Source organism: Chenopodium album, chromosome 4 (assembly GCF_948465745.1).
Source record: "Chenopodium album chromosome 4, dcCheAlbu1.1, whole genome shotgun sequence".
Lineage (NCBI taxonomy): Eukaryota > Viridiplantae > Streptophyta > Magnoliopsida > Caryophyllales > Amaranthaceae > Chenopodium > Chenopodium album.
This window is the reverse complement of record NC_137837.1, coordinates 23,921,759-23,948,612: the sequence shown is the minus strand read 5'-3', so window position 1 is coordinate 23,948,612 and position 26,854 is coordinate 23,921,759. Positions and strand designations below refer to the sequence as shown.

At 38.7% G+C, this 26,854-nt stretch overlaps 1 non-coding gene across 1 annotated transcript; it reads right to left on the bottom strand.

Moving 5' to 3' along the window:
- Positions 1-8,561: 8,561 nt before the first annotated feature.
- LOC145629820 (small nucleolar RNA R71) lies at positions 8,562-8,668 on the bottom strand. Its single transcript, XR_014111954.1, has one exon. It is a non-coding gene; the product is annotated as a small nucleolar RNA R71 (small nucleolar RNA).
- Between the last annotated feature and the right edge of the window lie 18,186 nt (positions 8,669-26,854).

The window sequence follows — 26,854 nt, the reverse complement described above, 5'->3', positions numbered from 1 at the left end:
GAAAAGACATTTAGCAGATAATTCTATCCATAACTGAATATGGCGTCCTTTCTTAGCTTCGACATTTTGTTTAGTGTGACATTAATCCTTCGTTCGAATCATAAGAACTTTATAGGAAGGGATGTGATCCATCATTGTTCGAGTCATTTTTAAATGGCATCGAGGTCTCCGTGAAGACACACTATGTTCTTTGTGGAGTTATTTATGAAAATTTAAATTTCAGAACTTTGTGATGGTCACGCTTGGCTCAAGCAAACATCGCTCGATCTAATCTAGACGTTTTGATATCTTGCCAAGTCGATTCTGTACTTCACTGAACTCTTGAACTATTCAAGGTCAAGTTTGTTCACGTTTGATAAATATAACCATATTCTTTCAAATTATTTGTGAAACGTTGAAGTAAATGAATCCTCTTTAGCTTTCGGAGTTAATTGTCTATACCAAGAACAATAGCTCTTTACTTTGTCGGTTTCAGCAAGTAAGACTTGCTTGTCTTAGAACGATTCCGAATCGATCAACTATCGAGAGCCTATCTAATATAGCCTTGAGTACGTTCTTGTTGATGTGACATTGCTAAAGATGTTCGGAATGCAAATCATGCTCATGACTTTGAGCTTTTTCCAGTTTATCATGTTAAGAAAATGTTTGTCTATAATAAAGCATTCTTGACTCATGGTTTAGACAACTATGCCATTTAAATAAATTTGCAACTATTGCACATTGCTTTGAATGTGAGTCTTTCTGTGTGTAAACGGATCAATTGTTGATTATGGAACACAATAACCATTTATTTGCTCAAGCCTTAGCTTAAAGGTCTTTAAACAAAGCATACGACCTTACAACTGATGTAGCACCACTTGCTTCATTCTAAGCTTGTAAGTCGATAACTTAGCTTATCTTCAATAGTTTGAGGTCACTTTCAAAGTGGAACACTCAATCAGTATCCGATACTTTGTGAAGATAATGAGTTGCTAAGTTAACTTCAATAACATGAATTCTTTAGTAAAATGGAATCTCATACCTTTTCTTTGTTCCTCATTTCCTATATTTCTTATCATACTTTATCTCATAATCTTTAAGAACCATTTCTTTAAGAGTCTTTGAGTTTTATACTTTGTTAGGCATAATTAAGCATCTAATGCGCCGTAAAACAAAGTTCCATCTTTTCCTTTAATTCACGCTCAAATTACTTCATTAATGAGTCCTACTCATCTATGTATTAAGCGAAAAGATATGTTGGTTGTCAACATTGACAATTTGAGTTTGCAACTCAATACTTCATGTTTTATCAAAACTACCTAGTATTTTGAATACATGATATCCAACCGTCCTTAAAAGTCATTTTTGAGAATTGTATTTTAGAAATGCTTTACTTTTCTTAGAGAACCATTCTCAAAGATTTCCTTTACCAATCATGGAAAACAATACAGCTTGATTTGGAATTCTACAAATATAAGTGCAAAGTATAACCGTTTATCAAGTAAATAACATGATAAGTTTGAAAATTAAAAGGTAATCATGCAAATTTTCAATCTTATTAAACGTCTTATCCACGCATTAAATTATCCCCATTTGGCGAGAATAAGTCGATTCCGAGATCCAAGAAAACAAAGAGTGGCTAAGCATGCTTTGGCTTGTCTTAGCAATCAATCTTCCAAGGTAAGCAACGCTTTGCTAATGGCTCCAAGCCACTCTTACAATCAAAACCAGCTTGCATACCCGATATGCCTTATGAGTCTAGGGAGTAGTAGTTATGCCTCGTTTTGGCGTAGCCCATCACTACTCTCAATAGGTCGATTAGTGTTGTTTTGGAATGACAATTGTTTCAAAATTTTGGGACCTAGGGTTTCTATGTTGGTTGATTTAAGTGAACTTAATTAATCATCACAACATTTGAAGTCCTAAACATGCATCTAACATATAATTCATATATAAATAATCATGAATATGTAAAGCATAAGCATTTTGATGCATATTGGCAACTAGCGTGACCCCTTGAATTCTTCAAGTCTTCAAAAGGTCTTCTTTTGCAACTTCATGGCTTTATCTTCCTAGAACCTCCATCTTCAAGACTTGACCATAATTATGCAATACTAGTATCTACGATTAGGACTAATCTAAATATTAAAGTACAAAAATACTCAATGGTACGCAGACCGTATTTTCTATCCTAATCAGGCCCCACTAGTTGCCATTTTTATAAAACCTATGAGAGAATATATATTTCATTCATCCATTCACTATTTGTGAATGGCCCATGCATTTTACAACAATAAACAAGTAACAATGCATAAACACACGATAACCAGTAACTAATCTAGGTTGTTTTAACGGATTATGTAAATAAGCGCAATTAACATTTGAAGTTCCCACTAAATTCCGCATCCAACTCAATTAATCCAATAAATTAAGCCGGTAAAACCCAATTATTAGCCAAAATAAAATTTTGCAAATACCGCTCATTAAAAATTGAGGCCTAGCCTCCAAAATTTATTAAAATAATTAAATCCAAATTAATTAGATTAATAAAATAATTAAAACGGAAAAATAAGCAAACACGAAGCCAACCGTACTCAAGTGGTTCACGCACTACATACGTGCCACATGAAAGTCAAGGTTGTCTAACAACCCCTCACTGTACGGCTTGGCGCACGTGCCTTCACCACCCCACGTAGCACTAGCTAGGTACACCCTAGTAGCGTTTGCTACGGGTTACAAGGTGCTAGACACAAGGCCACGACTGCTTGCCCCTTTACACCAAAACCACAAGCACATACACGCACTAAAACACTCGCACACCCCACGCACATGGCCGCACGCATCGAGCAACCCCTTGGCAGCCACATGCGAGCTACTATGCAGGCCGGCTAGCCAAGGGAGGCTTTGCCTCGATTTTCGTACTATAGCCTCGGGAGTTTAATCCCAAACTTTGCGTGACAATTTATTAATTCAAAATTAATTTTAGAACTAATTTTCATGGGCAAAATTGAAAATTTAAACAAGTATAACTTAAATAAAAAATCATCCAAGTGCATGTAACCAAAATTATTTCCAAGAACCATTCTTGGAAAAAATGGTGCAACAAAAATAAGAGGGCAATTACTCACTATCAATTTAATTAATTTAAATTAATCTAGAGTTTGTGACAAAATAAAAGGGAGTTGGAAAAAGGAACATAAGTTCAATAAAGATTCCAACTTTAATACTTGTGAATCCTTGAAAAATTATATCTTCCAAGGTGAAGATAAACAAATTTCTACAACAAGTTTCAAATTTTATGATTCCAATAAACTAAAAAATAATTAAATCAACAAAGTTCAATAAAAAAATCATGGAATTTAGTAAATCAAAGTTTCAATCACTTAACATAATTAAAGATTGAATCTTTAGTACTTGGAAGCCTCAAAGAACAACAATTTCACACTTAATGCAATTGATTTGCAATTATGTGAAAAATAAAACCAAGTTTTCAAACACAAATTACCACCAAGTAATCATGCCTAAAGAGGTTTAAAATTGCATATAAAATATGTATTGAACCAATTACATAACCACCATAAATATGCAATTAATTTTCAAGGTTAGAAAGACTTAAAATTTTTCGTAAAAACAAAAAACCCCTCAAAAAGTGCATTTCAAGTCGTTTTTTGGCTAAAAACCGAGTCCTATGAGGGTAAAACCATTTCTAGAACGCCTTTTCCACCCAAAATTCATTATTTTTGGGTCGAAATCTGGGTTCAAGAGCTGAAGTCAGCTCTAATACAAGGTTAAAATGGATAAAACAAGCTACTAATCTAATTGGCAACTTAAAACCAGATAAATTAAGCCATAAAAATACCTTGAAAAATATTATGGTTTTAAAAATAAACAAGCAAGGCTCCGATACCGATGTTGGGGTTTGGTGAGATTGACTCACCGCGGAAACAAACCCAAAAACAAGACCGCACTCGCAATAAATAAAACCATAAACATAATTAAATTAATCACAAGATTAAGATAAAATGATTACCTTTTGGAGCGTGCTTCGCCCGACCAAATGGGCTCTTACTTGAAAGCAAGCTTCGAAAACACAAAGCCTCCAACGATGATCCACCCGCACCAACGAATACCGACAAGGTCAAATGTCTTGAAGTTAGCAAGACCCGACCAATAAAACCCGAGTAATTGAGTTCAAAGGCTTTCACTAAATGTGATACCTTTTCCAACTCTTGAGTTCAAGAGTTTTCACTTACTAGTGATGCCCTTTACAACTCTTACTTAGGCAAAGAATCCTCAAGCCATGCTTTGGCTATTTATAAGGAATGTTACCTTGTGAATTCCACTTATCTTTCAATGTGGGACTTTTTCACAAAAATATCCCACATGGAAAGATTGATGAATTCAACCCTTAGTTAAATAAAACAAGGAACAAGTAACAAGTGTCACATGGTTAGGTGAGGACCACTTTCCCACTTGGTCCCCAAGGCAACTCACATGCATTGTGAGCTAACCATGTGTCACCAAACCTTGTGCCCAAGTTGGGTTCAGTTGGGCCACTTTCTTTTGGCCCGTGTCCATGACCCCTCACCCGGGTCCACGGCCCCCTTGCCACATGTGCTGCCAACGTGGCACGCTGCCACATGGCGCGCTGCCAACGTGGCACGCTACCACATGGCGCGCTGCCACGTGTGTTGCGACATGGCATGCTGCCATGTGTGCTGTCACGTGGCACGCTCCTATTTGGCGCACTTCCCTTATTTTTGCGTGGTTAGGGTTTTTGTTCGTTACTTGAAGCATTTTCCCGTCTCACCAATTCCTAAATTTTAGCTCGACATTTGAGATTCTCCGGCGCTCGGTTTTGACGCTCCAAGCTCGAATTTTCGACGTCTAAATATATTACTCGGTGGACTCATTAATTCCTTCCAAATTAATTCGTCGCTTCGGTTCGTTGACTGCTTGGGTGTCACTTGAAGGGTTCAGTTAAGATTAAGATGTTAATTATGCATTAATATTACCGATCGGAAGCGGCCACCACCCATGCATTCCGATCACTTAACCTTACTGAATATATTAACTTTCTAATAATTCTGAACCCACTATCAGAATAATACACTTGTTCGAAAGACACTATTCCTTTCAAGCTCCGGCTCTCCCTTTACTCTCCTATACACAACGTCCTCAGCATATTTGAAAGCCAGAAACCAAATGTCATAATCCTTGTTTAGGTAGAGCACATTCCAGGAAATCTTCATCCGAGTGTCGGAGTCCTCTTCATTCTCAGCAACTAGGCGGTTTTGCTCTGCCTCAATTGTTGCTTTGATCAATGTTCTATTGGACCTGCTCCGCTTCCTTTTTCAGGCGCTCAACCTCTGCCTTAAGGGTTGTCTCAACCGTATTGGCCTTCTTCTTAGCCTCATTTAAAGCTATATTCAGGCCTCTGATTTGATCCGCCTGTTTCATCAAGACGGCTTTAGTTTCAAGTTCATTAATTGTACATTAATATTCAGCAACATCTTGAGAATCCCTAGCTAATCTAGTGGCTCTTTTTACCTCCTCTCTCTTCCTGGTGTATGGCCGCTTGAGCCATCAACCCTGAGCATAGCCTCCAGACGTAAACAGTGTGAACCATGCGGGATAGAATTATACTTGATATTTCTCGAAAGGAATTAATCATACCTCAGACAAGAGTGAAGTGATCTGTTAAACATTGAACGTCTCAATGCGAGGGATGGCATCCTTCTCCTTCTTGGGGACGGCCACCAGCATGGCCTTGGCATGCGCCTGCACGTCCGGCCATTGAGGGGATTGATCTGCACCATATGTGAAAGGGGGTGAGTGAGCTATATAGGCGACGCCAGCTTGATGTCGAGTGTTTAACGAAGAGGTCTGTTGAGAGTGAGATTTCACTTGCAAGAAGTCAGTGGGTTTGCACCACCAACAGGCGCGGAGAGGCCAGATGGGACCATTTTAAAGCCCACTCCAAAGCCTCCGATGGTCATATTTCCCCCCCCCCCCCCCGGTTGCGTATTTGGTGTTTCCTAGAGGAGATTTCTAGGCTCGTCTTACCTGAAGCTGCCTTGGCAGACTTTACAAGCTTAATTGAAGTGGAGGCGATGTCATCCCGTCCCCGTTTTAAAAGGTTCTTGGCAAAGGACCTGAAGGAGATGACATTTTTTGTCTTGATGCCTTTGACCGCCTCTACTTCCACTCACTTGGTGAAATAATCCACAGCCACTATGATATAGCCTGGAGCAGGCGTGTACGGACCTAGAATGTCCATGCCCCATTTAGAAAACGAGACTAGGCTGTGGATTGCCGTCAGGTCAATAGCCGGACGATGGATTATCTTGCCAAATTTTTGACACTTGTCGCATTTTTTGACCATCTCCATAGCCTCCGACTCCAGGGTAGGCCAGAAGTAATGTCGCCTGGCTCTAACAGCTAATGATTTACCGCCTGGCTCTGACGACTAATGATCTTCCGCCTACATGAGAGGCGCAGTATTGATATGTCCAATTTATATAGTGTTTTACCCCCGTCCCATGGTCATAATTAGTAGTGTTTTTGGCTCTTTAGGGCCACTTTTATTACTAACTTGTGTTTTCTAGTGTTTTTGTAGTTTTTCTTGAGTTTTGTAGGAAATTGCATACTTGGAGCGTTTTCTGGGTTTTTCACGAAGGACCTACGAGCGTTAGGAGGACACGACCATCCTTGAAGCCCAGAACCGGTGAGAGCCGGTGATTAAGGGCTCGTTATGTGATACCGTGGCAATTGGATCAAGTAATCAAGACCCGATGAGGAAATCCGTATTGGGCCGAGGAATCGAGCCCAATCAAAATCCAAGCCTCGAAGAAGAAGCCGGGCCTGATCGGTCAAGCATATGCCCAATCGGGCCGGTGCGCGCAAGGCAGGCTCAAGGAAGAAGTCGCGCCCGATCGGGTGAGCGTAGGCTCGATCGGGCGCAACACACCAGCAAGGGCGTAGTAAAAAAGACGGGCCCGATCAGGCGCGTGTTTTTCTAATAAGTACCTGATTAGTTTTGTTTAAGGTTTTGTTTTAGGAGTGTTTAAGTACGAATTTTGTACGTAATTTTTGCTTACCTTTTCTTTTAGATTTTCTCTCTCTACTTAGGATATTTTCTCTCTCTTAAACTCTCTCTCAACATTGTTCTTAATTACATTCATTAATCCAGATTTCTTTTGGTAACAATTTCTTCTCTTTTAATTCTAGTTATTTTATTTAATTCTTTCATTATGTCTTTCTTTATTTATTTGATTAGTTTAGATTTAATTATGCTTGAGTAGTTTTATTTCTAGGGTTTGGGGCAAATTTGTGATTGTTGATTATCAATGCTTGGTTAATTTCCTATTGATTGATTTCATTATATGCAATTAGGTTTGGCCAGATTTAATTGTATGAGTTTAGCAATATTAATTCGAGATTCGACATATGAGAATTGATTTTTAGGCTTAGTTTCAATAAGCGGACTAATTTATAAATGGTTAAGTGAGATTCGACAAATGAGATTTAATACCGGTAAATTAACGCTGTGATTATAATACGTAGCGAAAGCCCTTTATAATCTGATTAATCAATGCTTGATGATTGTTTATTATGATTTACCCTGGAATATTGTTTATTAGTGAACCTATGCCCTAGGCCTTTTAATATTTAATTTCTCCCTACTTTATTTTCTCTGATCATATTCTTCGTAATATAGTCTTTAATTACAACAACATTGGTTACCTTGAAAATTTAGATTATAATAATTAATTAGGAGTAAAAAGACTTGTTTCCGTGTGGATTCGACCCTACTTCCCTATCTGCATTAGTTAGAGGACTTAGGTAATACTTTTGATTAGGGGATACGACTTTACCCTGTCAGAATTTGGCACCGTTGCCGGGGAAACGGTTTTATTTTTATTTTCTGATTAATTTTTTTGTAGTCTAGGTTATCGCCTTTTTTCTCAGAGAACGTTAGTTCTTTGAGGCAATTCTCATATTTGTCTTTTAGTTCCTTGTTTATGCCCAGATGTTCCAGATCAGGTTACATTCCATTCAATCCTGAGATCGAGCGCTCGTTTCATAGGCAAAGGAAAATTTATAGACAAATTCTGGCGGGTTCTGAGGAGGACAACAATTGAAGAAACCCTCCATATGATTCTAGTGACACAGAAATTCCTTCAGATTCAGAATCAGAGATGACGGCCCAAAAGAAACTTAGTGACTACTCGCAGCCAAAGCTCACAGATTTCCCGCACCTTACTCCCACTCCGGCTCTAGATGGAGTTCAATTTGAGATCAAGCCCCAATTTATCACTATGATAGAGAGGAAGCAATTCAGTGGAGCTAAGGGTGAAGATCCTAATCTTAACATCGCAGATTTCTGCCAATATTGTAACACCATTAGACAAGCCGGGGTCACACAAGACCAAATTAGGGAGATTCTTTTTCCCTTTTCATTATGTGGCAAATCTAAATTATGGTTTAATGGTTTGAATAGAACTGCACTTGGTATTACTGACTAGGAAACTCTTGCTTTGAATTTCTATAATAAATATTATCCTGCAGAGAGAGCAGCAGTACTAAGGAGTGCTATTCAGAACTTCGCTCAAGAGGCCGACGAAACTCTATATGAGGCTTGGGAGAGGTTCAAGGATCTACAGACAGAATTCCCCCACCACAATCTAGCACAATGGCAATTGATCCAAGCTTTCTACAATGGACTTGGAAATTCTTCTAGATCAATTCTAGATTCTGCAGCCAGTGGGAGATTCATGAATTTAAATGTGGACAATGCAGGACAGGTTATCGAAGACATGGCAATACACAATTCCCAATACAGGAATCCGAGAGGGTTTGCAAATCAAGGAAAACATAATGTCGATTCCATATCCTTTTTGCAAGCTCAATTAACGTTTATTTGTCAAAAATTAGATAATCTTACTGCTACTCCTAACTCTGTAGCTAATGTTTCCGTTGTTGCTAACAATGAAGATTTTTTATGAAAATTGTGGAATTGTAGGGCATTGGGAGCAAGATTGTAGGAGTTCCATGGAACAAGTTAATGCCTTTCAAACCTATAGGCAGATTAACCCATATTCCAAATCTTATAATGCCGGCTACCGGAACCATCCATATCTTTCGTACCGAAGTACCAATGTACAAAACCCTCAACCTCCACAACAACCACAACAGCAACCCCCACCACAACAAAAATATTACCACCCAAATTCTGGCCAGAAAAGCCAAGCATCACCCTCATCATCTTCCGACCCTACCATGACAGAAATTAGAGCAATGCTTACTAATATGCAAAAGCATATGGAGAGTAAGGATGCGCAAATTGATTCTATTTTAGCCCACAATAAAATCATGGATAATCAAATTGCGCAACTTTCATCTACCCTACAATCCCGTCAGCAAGGAGCTCTACCATCACAACCTATCCATCCTATAGATCATGACAATGCATTCACCCTAAGAAGTGGTTCACATTATGATGGACCTCCTATGCCAGAGGAAGATAGAGCAGTTCCTGATCTAGATTCCTCTATACCAAACGCTAATCCTGCTTACCCTTCAGAGCTACAAACAGATACTAACCCTTCTAATGTTTCTGTGCAGGGTAAATCTCAAGATAAGGGAGGAGATGTGCAGAGCCCGGTTATCAAACTACCATTCCCTAATAGACAATTGATGAGTAAGTTTGATAAAAAATTTGGTAAGTTCTTAGATTTTGTGAAAAACCTGCAGGTAACAGTTCCTTTCACTGATTTAATCACTCAGGTTCCTACATATGCTAAATTTATGAAAGACATTCTGACTAGGAAAGGGGCCTTTAATGAAGTAGAAACTGTAGCTTTCACAGAGGAGTGTAGCGCTCTATAAATCCCCTCCTAAATTAAAGGATCCCGGTAGTTTTTCTATCCCTTGTCATATAGGGAATGTTTTTATTGATAAAGCTTTGTGTGATTTGGGTGCTAGAGTCAGTGTTATGCCATCGTCTTTCTGTGCTAAACTTAATATGGGAGATTTAAAAGTTACTAATATAACTTTGCAAATGGCAGATCGTTCTGTAAAATACCCCTTAGGTATTTTAGAGGATGTCCCTGTCAGAGTTGGTAAATTTTTTATTCTTGTTGATTTTGTAGTTTTAGACATGGCAGAGGATACGCAAATACCCATTATATTAGGTAGGCCTTTTCTCCATACTGCCGGAGCCATTATTGATGTGAAAAATGGCAAACTAACCCTTTCTGTTGGTGATGATAATGTTACTTTTAATCGAGGGAAAGTTTTGAAAGGGCCCATGCTAGAGGAAAATTGTTGTTATATTGATATAATTGAAATTATGGATGATATTTGTGATGATAGCTTGCCACAGGTTCTTGCAAGGGATCCCCTAGAGGAAATTCTTTGCGGGAATTTATCTACAGACAATGCAAGCGTTTGGGGTAATGAGGTATAGGATATTGAAAGAGCTATTTCCTTAAAAGAGTTAGGCCCCAAGGAAACAATGAAGGTAGTAAATTTAGTTCAGGAATCGAAACCTGTAGAGGCTAAGAAACCTAAACTAAAACCTCTCCCTTCTCATTTAAAATATATTTTTCTTGATGAACAGGAGCTATACCCCGTGATCATCAGTACTGAACTTAATGACCTACAAACTTCCCAACTTCTAGGGGTTCTTCAAACCCATAAGAAAGCTATTGGGTACAGTATTGATGATCTCAAGGGTATTAGCCCTGATTTTTGTATGCACAAGATACATCTAGAGGATAACTATAAGCCCTGCATTTAACCCCAAAGAAGATTGAATCCTAACATGCAGGAAGTAGTCAAGAAAGAGGTTATGAAATTACTTGATGCAGGTATTATCTATCCTATTTCTCACTCCAAGTGGGTAAGTCATGTGCAGGTAGTGCCTAAAAAAGGTGGGATGACTGTGATAACTAATGAAAAAAATGAATTAATTCCCACTAGAACTGTAACAGGGTGGCGTATGTGTATTGATTATCGTAGACTGAATATTGCCACTAAAAAGGACCACTTCCCTCTTCCCTTTATAGATCAAATGCTTGAGAGGTTAGCTAACCATAAGTTCTTTTGCTATTTGGATGGGTATTCGGGATTTTTCCAAATTCCGATTCACCTTGAAGATCAGGAAAAGACAACTTTTACATGCCCTTATGGCACTTTTGCTTATCGTAGAATGCCTTTCGATTTATGATTTGCTCCCGCTACCTTTCAACGTTGTATGATGAACATCTTTTCTGATTTCATAGTGTCTATTATGGAAGTCTTTATGGATGATTTTCGCGTGTATGGTTCTTCATTTGATTCATGTCTAATTAATCTCGCTAAAATTTTTAAAACGATGTGAAGAATGCAACTTAGTTCTAAACTGGGAGAAATGTCACTTTATGGTGACAGAGGGAGTAGTTCTAGGTCACATTGTATCTGATAAGGGAATACAAGTAGACAAAGCTAAGATTTCAGTGATTGAGTAATTACCTCCCCCAGTTAAAGTTAAGGGAGTTAGAAGTTTCTTGAGTCATGCAGGGTTTTATCATCGCTTTATCAAAGATTTTTCTAAAATTGCTAAACCATTGACTCAGCTTTTGCTCAAGGATGCTCCTTTAATTTTTACTGACGAGTGTCTTGAGGCTTTCAACAGGATTAAGCAGGCTTTGATATTGGCACCCATCATATGTGCTCCCGATTGGAATCTTCCTTTCGAGATCATGTGTGATGCAAGTGACTTTGCACTAGGAGTCGTGCTCGGACAAAGAAAGAACAAGGTTTTGCATGCTATTTATTATGCAAGCAAAACTTTAGATGAAGCCCAAGTCAACTATGCCACTACGGAGAAGGAGTTTCTTGCTGTTATAAATGCTTTAGAAAAATTTAGATCATATCTTGTTGGTTCTAAAGTCATTGTTTTTACTGACCATGCAGCGTTGAAGTACTTGATAGCTAAGGCGGAATCAAAGCCAAGGCTACTCCGATGGGTTCTTTTGCTCCAAGATTTCAACATCAAAATAAAAGATAAAAAGGGAGCAGAGAACGTAGTGGCAGACCACTTGTCACGTATCAGGTATGATGAGGGTAAGGATTCTCTTCTTATAAATGATTCTTTCCCTGACGACAACCTTTATGCAGTTGTAGAGAAACACCTATGGTATGCTGATTTTGCTAATTATTTAGTGGGTGGTACTCAACCTCTTGACTTGTCCTACCAACAAAAAAAAGAAATTCCTTTCTGATGTTAAGCATTATTTTTAGGATGATCCTTTTTTGTTTCGTGAGTGTGCAGATGGATTATTTCGCAGGTGTGTTCTCGAATGGGAAGTCCACGGTGTGCTTACTAGTTGCCACACCTCACCATATGGAGGACATCATGGCCCCACTAAAACGGTGGCCAAGATTAATGAGTCAGGTTTTTATTGGCCTACAATGTTTAAGGATACACTAGGTGAAAAAAGGCCTTTGGCAGCGGTTCAAACCCGGTCTAAGGCACCGGTTTGAACCGCTGCCTATGTGAGGGGTGCCAAAAACCAACTTTTTGTCACCGGTTCAAAACCGGTGCCATAGGGTAAAATAGGCACCGGTTTGAACCGCTGCCTATGTGAGGGGTGCCAAAAACCAACTTTTTGGCACCGGTTCAAAACCGGTGCCATAGGGTAAAATAGTCACCGATTAATCGGTGCTATATGCCCACTTAGGCACCGGTTAACCGGTGCCTTAAACTGCTCTCCCGCCAATTTTTTTTTTTTGGTGGTAGATATTTTAGGCACCGGTTGCTGCCTAACCGGTGCCTATTCACCAAATTTTTTTTTGTTTTTTTTTTCCAATTTTCGTGCAATAATATTTTAAAAAAAACCTGTTTCCAGCAATAATAATAACCTGTAATTCCAGCAATTATATTAAATATAATAATTAATAATATTATTATATTATAATAACTAATAATAATAATATTATTAATTATTACAATAAGATACAAAAATAATATTAAAAATAAGAATTCAATTATATATATAGATATAAATATTCCCAAACGCAATACAAAAAAAAAGTTGCTTACATATACAAATAATAGTAAGTACATATATAATGAATAATAAGTTATATAGTTCAAAAGTTAACATAAATAATTTACAATTACAATGCCATTTACATGTTGAAGGTGATAAAAGATGCCAACATGTCACGAACTTCATTAAGCTCCTTAATTGTCAACGGACCATCCTTTTGGACCTTGCAAAACTTGAAATACAAAAACATTATTTTAAAAATAATTAATTAGGCAAAACAATATGTATTTTATCAAATATTACCTATATGACTTTTATATAGCTCATTTCCTACATTACTTATCAAATGAACTATTTCTTTCTTAAAACATGTCAATGTTGGGTAGTTGTATGTGTGTAAGCCCTAAAATTGTATAGGAGAGCATTTTATTAAGGTTTATGACGCTTTTTACTCAAAATGGCCCGAATATGGCCAATATGACTTTACTTTGCTCATTTCCTACATTTCTTATTAAATGAACTTTATTTATCTCATAACATGTCAATATTATCTAGTTATAGGTGTATAAGGAAAGAAATCACATCAAAAGAGCATATTAACACAAAATGGCCCTAATATGGCCCATATGACTTCTATTCAGCCCATTTTCTACCTTTCTTGTGAAATAGCCTTTTTGTTTCTCATAAAATGTCATTGTTGGATAATATTAGATGTCTAAGGCTAGAAATCACATCAATATAGCATTTCAATAAGTTTAACAACGCATTTTACTCAACATGGCTCAAATAGGGCTTATATGACTTCTATGTAGCCCATTTTCTACATTACTTATCAAATGAACTATTTCTTTCTCATAACATGTCAATGTTGGGTATTTGTACGTGTGTATCTCATAAAATTGTATAGAAGAGCATTTTATTAAGGTTTATGACGCTTTTTACTCAAAATGGCCCGAATATGGCCTATATGACTTTACTTTGCCCATTTCCTACATTTCTTATTAAATGAACTTTATTTATCTCATAACATGTCAATATTATCTAGTTGTAGGTGTATACGGAAAGAAATCACATCAAAAGAGCATATTAACACAAAATGGCCCTAATATAGCCCATATGACTTCTATTCAGCCCATTTTCTACCTTTCTTGTGAAATAACCTTTTTGTTTCTCATAACATGTCATTGTTGGGTAATATTAGGTGTCTAAGGCTAGAAATCACATCAATATAGTATTTCAATAAGTTTTAGGACACATTTTACTCAACATGGCCCAAATAGGGCCTATATGACTTCTATGTAGCCCATTTTCTACATTACTTATCAAATGAACTATTTCTTTCTCATAACATGTCAATGTTGGGTAGTTGTATGTGTGTAAGCCCTAAAATTGTATAGGAGAGCATTTTATTAAGGTTTATGATGCTTTTTACTCAAAATGGCCCGAATATGGCCTATATGACTTTACTTTGCCCATTTCCTACATTTCTTATTAAATGAACTTTATTTATCTCATAACATGTCAATATTATCTATTTATAGGTTTATAAGGAAATAAATCACATCAAAAGAGCATATTAACACAAAATGGCCCTAATATAGCCCATATGACTTCTATTCAGCCCATTTTCTACCTTTCTTGTGAAATAGCCTTTTTGTTTCTCATAACATGCCATTGTTGGGTAATATTAGGTGTCCAAGGCGTGAAATCACATCAATATAGCATTTCAATAAGTTTTAGGACTTACCTCATCAAGATGTTGAGTGTCCGTACAATGAGTCACAATGTCAAGCATGAATCTCATCACATACAAAGCACAATCAAATCCATTCTCTTGTTGTGCGCACTAGCATATGACAAACAAATCACATCAGTGAAACATGCAAAGGAAATGAAAAAATATTTACTAACATAGATTTTCAAGATAATCACAATATCATGTAAATTACCAACGGTGACTTCCATGTTGGACCCTTTGGAGCACGACAATGTAGCTTCTTCATAACGCTGTAGTAAAAAAAAAAAGTACATTCAAATTTGATTAGTCGTATGATTACTAAATTAGTTATTATTAGCAATAATCATCACAAGGTTGCTATATATATTTACTTTTGCAATATAGACTTCACGAGCCACTTCTCCGATGATCGAGCTGAATCAAGGTGATAAATTGTGTTAGTGGAATTACAAATCACCATGAGGCTCCAATGCTCCCTACATAAGTTCACAATAGACAAGGTAATTAATATTTAGGATTCAACATATAATGAGGCCAAATCGATTGAATTTGACATGGTTAGACTTACTCTCTATAACATGGGGCGAATATGAACTTGTCTCCCGCACGCGCTAATTCCCTGATACTCTGTTCAACATAGTACAACACGTCATGGGGGTTGCCTATGATTCTAGTAGTGGATAACTGCTCAGGGCATAACCACCCAACTTTACAAGGAGAATCAGTGTCAGTTAAGTGCTCCTGTAGTGCTCTGCGTGCATATATGAACATTGAATAATTTATCAGATGTAGGATAATCACCATCAATTTGAATAACTTGAAAGATGTGGGCATTGAAGTACCTCATGAATGTTTGAATGAGGGAAATGTTAAGCTTTTCACCACGTAGAAATTCCTTCACATCTTCTTTGCTGATCCATGCAATTGCATCCTCATCATAGTGGAACATTGCCTTAGGAAGTGCAACTTCCATGGGATCGACCAAATGACAAGCACGGTTGTAAAGAAAGGTCATGTCAGCAGAGAGCGATTGAAGAACAATGTCTTCAACAAGTGGAGAAGGTGGCATGGGTGAACCTTTCGAAAAGTGCAACTTCGACGCTTGTTCACTCTTGGACCGTTGTTCACTTAGCTTCTTCTTAGGTTGATCAATTCTTTTAGGCTTCTCCACCCTCTTTCTCTTTGAAGTTTTGCTTCCATTTGAAATCTGAAATAGTTTGAGAAATAATAAGTTTCAACTGACAATCACTTATACATATGTAATTATGATATGGTTTGAGATGTATAAGTTTATTAGTTGAGAAATCAAGAAAATAGGCAAGTGAGTAGCCATTTCGGCTCAAATGACCTTGATTTTGATGAATTGGACCCAAAACCTTAGAACTTAGCGATTTTAATGTAATTTCAAATTACAAACACTTATAAATATGTGATTATGAGTTTTTTTTGAGATGCAAGGAGTTTATAAGTTGAGAAATGAAGAAAATAAGCAAGTAAGTAGCCATTTCGGCTCGAAGTGGCTTTATTTTGATGAAATGTGGCAAAAAACTTAGAAATTTGCTTCTTTTATGCAATTTCAACTCACAATAACTTATACATATGTAATTATGATATGGTTTGAGAATGTATAAGTTTATTAGTTGAGAAATGAAGAAAATAGGCGAGTGAGTAGCCATTTCGGCTCAAATGACCTTGATTTAGATGAATTGGACCCAAAACCTTAGAACTTAGCGATTTTAATGTAATTTCAAATGACAAACACTTGTCAATATGTGATTATGAGTTTTTTTGAGATGCAAGGAGTTCATAAGATGAGAAATGAAGAAAATAAGCAAGTAAGTAGTCATTTCGGCTCGAAGTGGCTTTATTTTGATGAAATGTGGCAAAAAAATTAGAAATTTGCTTCTTTTATGCAATTTCAACTCACAATCACTTATACATATGTAATTATGATATGGTTTGAGAATGTATAAGTTTATTAGTTGAGAAATGAATAAAATAGGCAAGTGAGTAGCCATTTCGGCCCAAATGACCTTAATTTTGATGAAATGATGAAAATTGCTTAAATTTTTTTTTTTTAAAAAAAATATGCAACTTCCACCGCACCGAGACACCCGAGGGAGCCACCCCCGCTGCCGGAACAGCGAAGGCAGCCCGCGCCGAGGCCAAAGCAGCCCCGACAGGTGGCTGTCAAGGCTGTAGTAGCCACGGCAGGTGGCTGCCAGTCTGCTGCTGCCTCGACAGGTGGCTGCCTTGGCTGTAGCAGCACAGGCAGGTGCTGCCGAGGATGCAGCAGCCATGGCAGCCGCCTGTCGAGGCTGCAGCAGCCCAGGCAGGCTGCTGCCGAGGCTGCAGCAGTCTGGCAGCCACCTGCCGTGGCTGCTTTAGCCTTGGCAGCCACCTGTCGGGGATGTTGTGGCCTCGGCGCGGGCTGCCTTCGCTGTTCCGGCAGCGGGGGTGGCTCCTTCGGGTGTCCCGGGGCGGCGGAACTTGCATATTTTTTCAAAAAAAAATTTGAGCCATTTGAAATCAACTTGGTGGACCTTGCATATTGTAAAAAAAAAAAAAAATATTTGGCGGTTTTATTTTAAGAGTGTCTAACGGTTTAGCACTAACAAAAATTGAGAACTAAATAATTTACCTCCTTATTAATCAACTTCACCCATGCACGTGGCCAATCAACGAAGCTACCTACAGCTTGCCAAAGCGTTGTTATCTCAACCTCCTCTATCGGTACGGGTAGTGGGATGTCTTCGAACCCCGCAACCACTAAATCGATCCTAACCGAGTAATGATGTGGCCCCGCCGTAGCACCCGTCGTCGGTTGGGCACTACCATACACCACCCAACTCAACGCCGTACTATTTGCATGCCCCGGGGCTAGAAGTGCACACCGGGTGTCTTCCTACACAAGTATATATATAAAAAGAAGATAGTTAAATAGGACTTTTACAACAGCATAGATAATATAACAAAATTCATTAAGGTAGAGGGTTAAAAATCACCTGTAACTCTGGAAATTCATGCGGTGTTGGATTTTTAGGCTCCCTCGAGTCCGCACGTGTAGGACTAGGAACCTGCAACAGTACATCAATCATTGCACCTCAAATCTCAATTAACTCAGTATTTTAAAACTTTTAATAACCCAATTGATTTTACCTCAGGTGGCACATCTTCACCACATATCTCATCTCCTCCATGTCTATCACCTTCTCCTTGTCCTTTTGGTTCAGAACATGAGTCGACCGGGGTACTCGTGAGGAACGGTAAAGTCGGTAAGTTCATCAGCTTCGCCCAAGCATTCAATTCACCAACTAACTCGTTGCGTACTTGTTCCTTAATTGATGCCACCTTGGCATCCAACTCCCCCGGTGAGTTAACACTGGCTCGAGATCTACCCGATTTTGTGTATTCGGGACCCATCACCTTATTCCATCCAAGCAATGACCCTCCCGAACCTACTACTCGTCCTGGATGGTATGGCCTTTCCAAAGCCATGGTGAAAGGGTCATTCTCCACACTTGGTTCAAATTTGCCCTCCACCATCTCTTGAGTGTGCTCAAGCTATAGCATAAAGAAAAATGAGGTCAGTAAAACAGTTAATGGTTTGTACAGTGATTTAGATGCAAAAGTGACTTAATTTCAACAATTCATAGGTAACTTACAAGCTTATCCGCCAGTTTTTTGGCTTCCGGACCCTTGTTGACCCATTTTCCGGTTTCCTTATCAAACGAATGGAGAGAACAAAAGAAATCACCGGCATGACTCACCAATGTAGTGATCGTGGAACTAGAGGGTTCCTTCGATGCCACTAGAAGCGCTTTAGGGTATAAACCCGAACCGACCCACTCAGGTCTCTTTTCACCAAAAGTCTTAGGACCCATACGATGGACGTATTCCTTCTTTTCTGCATTCGCTTTATTTTGCTCTCGAAGTTCCTACAAAACAAAAAATGTTAGTCTCATTGCTACAAAAAGTGTCAAGCTATTATTCAATTGAGATCAGATTTACACAAACTTATAATGGCTTTCTTTTGAGTCTTCATTATAACGAACTCTTCCCAATCATCTTTTGACACGGTCGGCCATATTTGCCACGGGAGACGGTCATCCTCATCAGCATTCTTCTTCTTTGTTTTCACCTTCTTCTTCTTGTAGATCCACCGATTAGTCAACTTGGTCTTAAAGCCTCTCAATCTTTCCGCTAATAAAGATTCAAACACCCTTCTCTTCTCGGGATCATTAGGAATATAAAAGAGCCTCTGCAAGCACAAATTAAAACCAATTATTAGTTTCTATTTAGTAACAACCATAAGGTTAAGGTATCTTAAATTGTCTAAATGTGCCAAAAACACACTTACCCTTGTATCATCCCAAAATGCTTGAATCAAACCCGGAGGTACTTGCCGCATTACAAGTGTAATGGGGATTTTCCGCGAACATATGCCAACTTGATTAGCATATTGTCGACGCCATTTGGGCCCGGGTTGGCCTTTGTTGTCATACTCCAAGACCATGGGACCGTCCGGTTTCTTAAAGCTTCTCGTCGGACCCCTTCTTTTTCTTTGAGTCGGTGCCTTTTCCCCCCCTCCACCACCTGTGTAGTTTTCATCTTGTCCTTGGCCTTGACTTTCAGGAGTCGGGTTCTCACCAACAATCTCACGTGTTGTATTTACAATGGCCGGTGCACGTTCAGCTGAAATTTCAAAATCGTCAAGCCTACGCTCGAACTCATCTTGAGCCTGATCCTCTGGATCACCCAAGTCATCCTCCTTATTCACATCATAAGGCACATCACTATCATCCTCGTCCTCATCCTCGTACTCGTCCTCATACTCATCATCGTCAATGTCCTCTATTAAATAAGGATCATGATCGTCCGCCATGAGATATAAGCACCTGTCAAAGCAATCATAAAACAATATTAGTGTATAGTAAAGTATATGCATGATAGTTATTATGGTTATGTAGAAGCTATTTAAGCCATTTTCACCTACTTATTATGGTCCTATAACCTTGTATATGCATGATAATGAGTACAAAATGGCAATTTTAATCTACAAACATGTTAAATATATTGAATATAGGTTGTTAGAATGAATAAATGTTAGTTCATACACAAAACAAAAGAATTGGGTTAAGTAGAAGCTATTTAAGCCAATTTCACCTACTTATGGTCCTATAACCTTGTATATGCATGATAATGAGTACACTTAGGCAATTTCAAACTACAAACATGTTAAATATATTGAATATAGGTTGTTAGAATGAATAAATGTTAGTTCATACACAAAACAAAAGAATTGGGTTAAGTAGAAGCTATTTAAGCCAATTTCACCTACTTATGGTCCTATAACCTTGTATATGCATGATAATGAGTACACTTAGGCAATTTCAAACTACAAATATATCATTTTCGCCTACTTATGCTCCTATATACATGATAACTAAACTATATTTGCAATGAAACCATTACTAACTTTTAATCAAACTACCTCATTTTGAAATCCCTTCGTTGTGGTCTGATCGCATATAACCTGCTTCGTTGTCTATGTCATTTAGTACAACAGGTCTAGGAACAGTGAAAGGTGCTGAATCATCAAACGCATCATATTCTTCCTCATCCTAAACATCTCCAATGCCTAGGATTCTTCTTTTTCCAGCTAGCACTATAGACCATTTTGAATCCATTGGGTCAGTTACGTAGAACACTTGCTTAGCTTGAGATGCAAGGATAAATGGTTCCGCACTATCATTCAAGTGGCCAAGATCTACAAGAGTAAAGTCCTCATGTTTGACGTTACGCCTAATATTATCAACCCACTTACACTTGAAAAGAGCAACCGTGAAGTCACAATAATCAAGCTCCCATATTTATTAAATTCGACCATAGTATGACAACTCTGCATCGACAGGTGATTTATCCTTAGAACTTGCAAACTCCCTTGCCGATGCCACAAGAGTTACACCACTGTTTTGGGTGGAGGAAGATTTCAAATCACGAGCCTCGGTCCAAAAAGTGTACCCATTGATGTCATATCCCTCAAATGAACGGACATCATCCCTAGGACCATACGCAAGCCACCGTACTGTATCGGTCACATTAGTATCATTTAATCCACTCATTACTTGATCACGAAACCAATCAACAAATCTCTTATTATGCAACTGCATAAGTGCCCTTTCACCTTTGGATGGAAATTCGGCACGCAAACTAGCCATGTGCTCGTCTAAATATGGGTGCACATCTGAAACATGGTGCAACACATAAAGGTGTGCTTGTAAGAACTGATCTCGGTCTGGTGACATTCGTTTCGACCCAATTGTGCCGTGACCATCAAGTCTACCTTCATGTCGAGAAGTAGAAAGACCAATAGGTTGAGCAAGGGCTATTTAGTCCGCCACAAAGTTACCTATCTCCTCACCCACTGTCCCTTGCATCATACTTCCTTCAGGGTGAGCCCGGTTCCGTACTTTATCTTGTAATGTACCCATGTGTCTTTCAAAAGGGTAGCACCACCTCATGAACACTGGACTGCACAACTTAATCTCACGCACCAAATGAAGAACCAGATGAACCATTATGTCAAAAAATGAGGGTGGGAAATACATCTCAAATTTGCACAAAGTCACAACCACATCTGCTTGCAAAACATCTAGTGTACAAGGATCAAGAACTTTGCTACAAATTGTATTGAAAAACAAACAAAGGCTTGTAATCGCTTCCCTCACGTGTTTCGGTAGAATACCACGGATTGCAATCGGTAGGAATACTTGCATCATAATGTGACAATCATGGGATTTCATACTTGTCAGCTTCAATTCTCCATTTAAGGTTACAAATCTTTTCATGTTAGATGAGTACCCTGATGGAACCTTAATACCATACAGACATGCACAAGGAGGGATGAACTAGAATTGTTGGCATCCTATTTGATCCCTAATGCTGAGAAATTAAACATACCTCATAGGATTGCCAACCACTTTCAAAGGGAGACCAATGCGGCTGAAACGGGTAAGTCTAGGGTGCCTATCTATTTTGGGGGGTTGGTGACCCATATTGCTATTAAACACCTAGGATGGAACCCAATTGGGCATAGGAAATTAGTGGGCTCAACCCTCATGGACCTAGCTTACTCAGGGAGCCTAAACTGGGTGCAACCCATAGGCAGTGAGACTTGGTGGATAGTCCACCGACAATCGGGTAGGAGAGACCTAGCCTTTACCCTATCCAACCCCGCCTTGACCAAATTTGAGAAGGGGAAGCCTTCTTACACATTCGAGATAAACGGTCAAGGCGACGTTCAAGAACCTCACCTTTCACCACAACCCCACCAATCACCCCAAGACCATTCCCCCCAACACCAGTCACCACACTACCCCCAACAACCACCCTAACCCTTTACCTATAGCATGCCCACCTCCTCCGTCGATTATAACATCGACCCTAATGCCCCTTATGACTTTTTGGCTTTTCGGAGCCAACTAGGCCGTATAGAAATGGGGAAAAGGAGAGTAGAGCGCATGGTGCAAAACCTAGACTCTAGGTTAGGCATTTTGGATAGTCGGGTGGGTCATATAGAGAGGAACCTCGGGAGGGGTTTATACCCGATGTACGATGACTATGCACGCCGAGGGGCTATTCCCCCCGAGGCCTTAGTTCCCGATTGGTTCCAATACCCCCAAGGTGGGTATTCCACCCCCAAAGCTTTTGGTACTTATGTGGACTACTCTTAAGTCCATGGATATGGGGGTGATGCTCCTTTTAGGGGTATGGGGGGGAAATGTGAACCCTAACTACTTTGCAGGTGGTTCGCGTTATGGTGGTGCTGGAACGAGCCATGGTGGTGCCGACTCGAGCTATGGAGGAGGGTACGAGAGGATGGATGATGATGAGGAGTAGCTTCTCCTAGCTACCTTCCCAAGTTAATGAGGGCGTTGCTTGATTTGGCTTGGGGGGAGATTTCTTGTATATATGGTAACTCTCTTCCTCTTTTCTCTATTTATTGCTTTCCTAGTGTAGTTTTTATTGCTTTCCTTTATGAAAAAAAAAACAAAAAAATTTGAAAAATAAAACCAAAAAAAAATTATTAAAAATACGTTCTAATGAATTGTAAATCATGCTTCCCTGTGTCTCATACTTAGAAAATATTGTTTTGATTCTTGGTATATGATAATGAGCTTTGTGAATTTGTTGATCATGATTTGAAGTTTAATTGTTTGGATTCCTAAACATGCGTCAATTTTTCCAACTATTTGTGAATATAGTGCTTAACTAGTTGATTTGGTTAGGAATGTGTGATAGTTTCTAGTATGTCAATGAATTTGAGTATTGTTTGCAACTATTAGTAATGTTTATATAGCTCAATATTATGCACATTGAGGAGGACAAAGGAATTTGTTCTCTTACGAAGCCTTCAAACGATATTAGATACATTTGTTCCCTTCTTGTTACCCATGTTGTTGCTTGTGCCCTTTTATTGTTTATTTAGCCACATTACAAGCCTATATGAGCCCCATAGGTTACTAGTCCCAAGCTTGGCTTGGGGGAGCTATTAGTTGGTGGGGTGAGGGAGTTGTGGTGTGCATATCATTTGCACAATGTGGGAATAAAAGAAGAGTGATTGTTCTTTGATATTATGATTGGGAAATATTGATGTTTTGTGCTACAAAGTTGAAAAATTCCAATATGAGGTAAAAAAGAAAAAAAGAAGAGCAAAGAAAAAAAGTTTTTTCATATGTTCAAATGTTCTATTTGAAGGTTGCTCAAGAAAAAAAAAGAAAAAAAATTCAAAAGAAAAAGAAAAGAAAGAAAAAAGAATAAGTAGTTCAAAGTTTGTTTTAATTCGCTCTATTTCATATTATCATATTTTGTGAGTGAATATGTAAGTGTTGGGATTGTGTTATGTATATGATGGTTTGGTGAACTTTTGTGGAGTTGAGTTGTGATTGGAGATGTTTTGGTCATCACTTGTTTTGACCTTGAGTTTTATTAGGATATGGCTCCCTTAAGCATGGCTTTACTCTCACATTTTCCTAAATTTATCCTACCCTTTACCCTAGCCTTACATTACAAGCTTTAAAGACCTTCCGACCTTTGTGCATAAGAGTTGTATGAATGTGAAAGTGTTGTTTATCAATGCAAGTTATGATTTGACATATTTCGAGTCGACTAGTAGGTTGAGCGTTCATTGTTTTAAACACACGAGAGTGTGAGTTGGAAGGGAATTTTTCACAAATAAAGGGGTTGGTTGGAGAGCGATCGAGTACATCTTTTACTCGCCACATAAATGAGAGTTGAGTGTGTGAGCACTAGTCTTGAATTCTATATGCTCATGTGGTTTGCTCTACTTGACAATTGTTGGGGATTAAGGATGGTTAGATGAATGAGATTGATTGACATTGAAGCATGTCATTAGATTTATCTTGAATCGTTTGTGCTTGATTTGGCTTGGGGGATAAGCTATTTGCTTAGGGACAAGCAAAGGTTTGGCTTGGGGGAGTTTGATATGTCCAATTTATATAGTGTTTTACCCCTGTCCCATGGTCATAATTAGTAGTGTTTTTGGCTCTTTAGGGCCACTTTTATTACTAATTTGGGTTTTCTAGTGTTTTTATAGTTTTGCTTGAGTTTTGTAGGAAATTGCATACTTGGAGCGTTTTTCGGGTTTTCACGAAGCAACTACGAGCGTTAGGAGGACACGACCATCCTTGAAGCCCAAGACCGGTGAGAGCCGGTGATTAAGGGCTCGGTATGTGATACCGGGGCAATTGGATCAAGTAATCAAGACCCGATGAGGAAATCCGGATTGGGTCGAGGAATCGAGCCTAATCGAAATCCAAGCCTCGAAGAAGAAGCCAGGCCCGATCGGTCACGCATATGCCCGATCGGGCGGGTGCGCGCAAGGCAGCCTCAAGGAAGAAGTCGCGCCCGATCGGGTGAGCGTAGGCTCGATCGGGTGCAGCACACCAGCAAGGGCGTAGTAAAAAAGGCGGGCCCGATCAGGCGCGTGTTTTTCTAAGTACCTGATTAGTTTTGTTTAAGGTTTTGTTTTAAGAGTGTTTAAGTACGAATTTTGTACGTAATTTTTGCTTACCTTCTCTTTTAGATTTTCTCTCTCTACTTAGGATATTTTCTCTCTCTTAAACTCTCTCTCAACATTGTTCTTAATTACATTCATTAATCCAGATTTCTTTTTGTAACAATTTCTTCTCTTTTAATTCCAGTTATTTTATTTAATTCTTTCATTATGTCTTGCTTTATTTATTTGATTAGTTTAGATTTAATTATGCTTGAGTAGTTTTATTTCTAGAGTTTATGGGGATCTAATAAATAATATGAAGGGGTAAATTTGTGATTGTTGATTATCAATGCTTGGTTAATTTCCTATTGATTGATTTAATGCTATGCAATTAGGTTTGGCAAGATTTAATTGTATGAGTTTAGCAATATTAATTCGAGATTCGACAGATGAGAATTAATGTTAAGGCTTAGTTTCAATAAGCGGACTAATTTATAAATGGTTAAGTCGAGATTCGACAGATGAGATTTAATATCGGTAAATTAACTCTGTGATTATAATACGTAGCGAAAGCCCTTTATAATCTGATTAATCAATGCTTGATGATTGTTTTTATGATTTTCCCTGGAATATTGTTTATTAGTGAACCTATGCCCTAGGCCTTTTAATATTTAATTTCTCCCTACTTTATTTTCTCTGATCATATTCTTCGTAGTATAGTCTTTAATTACAACAACATTGGTTACCTTGGTAATTTATATTATAATAATTAATTAGGAGTAAAAAGACTTGTTTCCCTGTGGATTCGACCCTACTTCCCTATCTGCATTAGTTAGAGGACTTAGGTAATAATTTTGATTAGGGGATACGACTTTACCCTGTCAAGTATCCCGCATGTAAATCTTCAAGAACTTCCTTCCCTTTCTCAAGGGTAACACACTTCTATAGAGGCTTCAAGAAACATGCTTTGAAGAGTTCTCCATCTTTTATCTCGAAGTTTGCAGCTCTCTTTTTCATGACGGCTGCCTCCTGAGGTGAATCAGGGAGCGTGCCGTCTGCTAGATATGCCCGGATGCCATCCATCCAAGTAGAACTTCGATCGAAAATTCCAATGGGCTCGTCATCAGATATACTTCGCTTTTCCATTACTTCCCAAAAGACTAACCGAGACATATCACAGGAGGCAGAGGATGCCAATTTTAACAGAGCATTCGCTAGGTTGTTCTTCGACCGAGGCACTTGACTCGGATGAAATTATTCAAGTGTCCCCGCTTCAGCCCTGACTGCCTACAGATACTTGATCATAGCCGGATGGGTGGCTTCAAACTCACCATGTTATTGGCTAACGACTAACTGAGAGTCTGAGCAGGCGTCAATTTTTGTTGCCCCTGCCGCCTTACACATGCGGATATCGACTAGCAGGGCTTCATATTCCGCCTCATTGTTTAAGGCCTTGAACTTGAACCGTAGTGCATACTCATATTTGTCCCCTTCATAGGATTCACAAATTATGCCGTCTACATGCACCTTCCAAACCTGATCAAAGTTATCCGGAGCAACCGGCCTTGTCATTTTGACAATGAAGTCGGCAAACACTTGACCCTTCACTGCCTTTCTTGGTTCATAGGTGATTTCAAGACTTTGCATTTCAATAGCCCATTTGAGAATTCTGCCGAATGAGTCCAAGGTTGTCATTGGCCGCTTGAGGGGCTGATATGTGTAGATCACCACCGGATGTGCCAAGAAGTATGGTTTCAACTTCTTAACAGCTATGTAAAGGGCACATCCAAAATTTTCAACCATGGGGGTACCAGATTTTAGCATTTCATAGCATATGGCTAAAGAAATAGACCGAGAGATGGATGCCGTCTCTTTCAGCAAGGAGAACGACACTGATGGCATAGTTTGAGACGGCTAAGTACATGTATAACATCTCTTTGGGCAGAGGGCTAACTAGCCTTGGAAAAGAGTGCAAGTGTTCTTTCAATTTTGGAAGGCCGCCTCAGCATCCTTCCCCCATTCAAATCTAGTCTTCTTCTTGATTTCTTGGAAGAAGTAAAGGCATTTGTCGCTTAA